Here is a 2,156-nt window from a genome sequence, read left to right as displayed (position 1 = left end):
AGATACACCCTTTTACTAAAGAGTTGTTGCGTTTCATTTTATCGCTAAATTAAATTCCGTTGTGATGCTCTTTTCATGCAGACTTTTCAGTGCGTTTTTGAGGTATCGCCTTGGATTTGATTTGGGTCTCCTGTTATACTGATTTTACTGTCGCCACAGAGCTTGACTTTTATGCCAGGTTATTCTCTCTTCTACTTGTATTTTTCTGATAGGGTGACCGTGGCTTACTGGAATTCAGTGCAGTGTTGAATTAAATGCAGCTTTGTTTAATGTTCCAGTTGAGTCTCTTTTTATATTTATTTTATATTTTAAGAAAATGGGTTACGTTTTTAGAGTTGATTCGCTTAACTCTTCCCTAAAAAAAAAAAAAATTTTTCTTGATGTGGGTTTCAAGGCTAAGTTGGATCAAATTAAATTTTATTAATCTTCATTTCTAATAAAGGTTTAATTTTGTTTTTACACGCTTACCCGACAAGGCTGTCGTTATGACCTTGGGTATTCGGTTTAGTATAAAATCAGTTACAATGTGACTTTTCCCTCCCAGACTTTTATGTTATGTGAGGAGGAAAGGAGAAAAACCGCGAATTAAATCAAGCTTATCTGAAACTTTTAAGAAGCGGTTGGACTGGAAGAAATTAGTATGATGGCGAATCCGCGTTAGTACTGAGTAGCTTTAACGCGAGAGAGAAACGGGAACCATGAAGCAAGCAGGGCAATCAAAAACTTAGCAGAATTTGTAGAACTGGTCTAAAAACACAAAGATTGCAATTTGCTGAGGGATTATCAGGCATTTTTTCCTGGAAACGAGGTGTAGTTGGTAAACATAAACAAAAAGGTGGAAGAGGTTAACAAAACGATTAAGCATAGCATAGATTGAGTCCCATAAATGAAACAAGTAATAGAAAGCAAAGATGAGAATGCGCTAATGTGGCTTAGTCCACTGTAAGGAGGAGAAAAGGATTAATAAATTGTTGACCGATGGAGAGCTTTTACATTCACTGGAAGAGTAAGGACATATAAGTAAACAAAGCCTTTTAGGAACTCCTGCTAAAATATATATTTAGAACCTGATGCTAAGATATACGAGGCTCTTTTTATGTATGCACATATACTTGTATGCACGCTTTATTTTTGAGGATGTAGAGAAAAATGGTATAAAAAAATAAATTACTGAGAACGACTAAACAATTGACGATGGAAAGTAACTATGTGTTTGAATAAGCAGGCAGGAGAGTGACTAGTTTTGGTGTAAAAATGGGTTTGAGTCACGTGTATGTTGTCTCCGTGGCTTTCCAATATCTTTATGGATGAAGTGATGTAAAACGTCAGCAAGAGGCTAGTAGATGTAAGTTGAGTATTGTGCGAGTAAATGGGATTCAGGAAGTTTGGGCAATGAATGCTAATATGGATGGTGCAAGAATGGAAGCAGTTGATTTATACAAGTATTTGGCAGTAAATATAACGAATGGTGTTATGATGAGAAAGATGAGTTACACCATAGATGATGGAAGAAAGGTGGCAGGAGTTACTTTTCGCCATATTGGGGATGGATCCAGCAGGTGAGGTTGCTGGCGCCATCCATTTCACACCCTTGTTGCAACCACCAGGACTTAAACCATAACCCTTTCACTAATGAGGCAAGTACCATGGATGGAAGTAAATATGTATCGAGGAGTGGGTCCTCATATCGAGATAATTGCGTAGCTTCTTGACATAAACTATGCGTAACATTTTTCTGGCAAAATTTATGCACATAAAAATGTAATTTAACTATAAAAGACATATACGTCATTTATTTTCTCCTCTTGAAAAAAGTTACCGTTCTTAGGGGTCTGAGTCATGACTGAAGCAGGAAAAAAGGACAATCGGGATGTGAAAGACACCTCGTTGGCAACGCTGGGATTCAGGAAGTAAGTTATTAAAAAGGGAAGGCGAAGGAAAAATGCATTTATAAAACCGCAGAAAAGGGAGGATTCGACATTGGCATTAGACAAACCATGAAAATATAATTACTCATAATACAGCAACGTTAAAAACTGTGAGAACTCCGAGGCAATTATAACTAGGCAAGCGAGCAACGATTAGAAGATTAAAAACTGTAGGTAAGACCAAGACTCCGGATTCTGCTGGAACCTGAAATTGACTTCTGTGAAAGC

The sequence above is a fragment of the Macrobrachium rosenbergii genome, chromosome 43 (assembly GCF_040412425.1).
Source record: "Macrobrachium rosenbergii isolate ZJJX-2024 chromosome 43, ASM4041242v1, whole genome shotgun sequence".
Lineage (NCBI taxonomy): Eukaryota > Metazoa > Arthropoda > Malacostraca > Decapoda > Palaemonidae > Macrobrachium > Macrobrachium rosenbergii.
Note: the sequence above shows the minus strand (reverse complement) of the source record.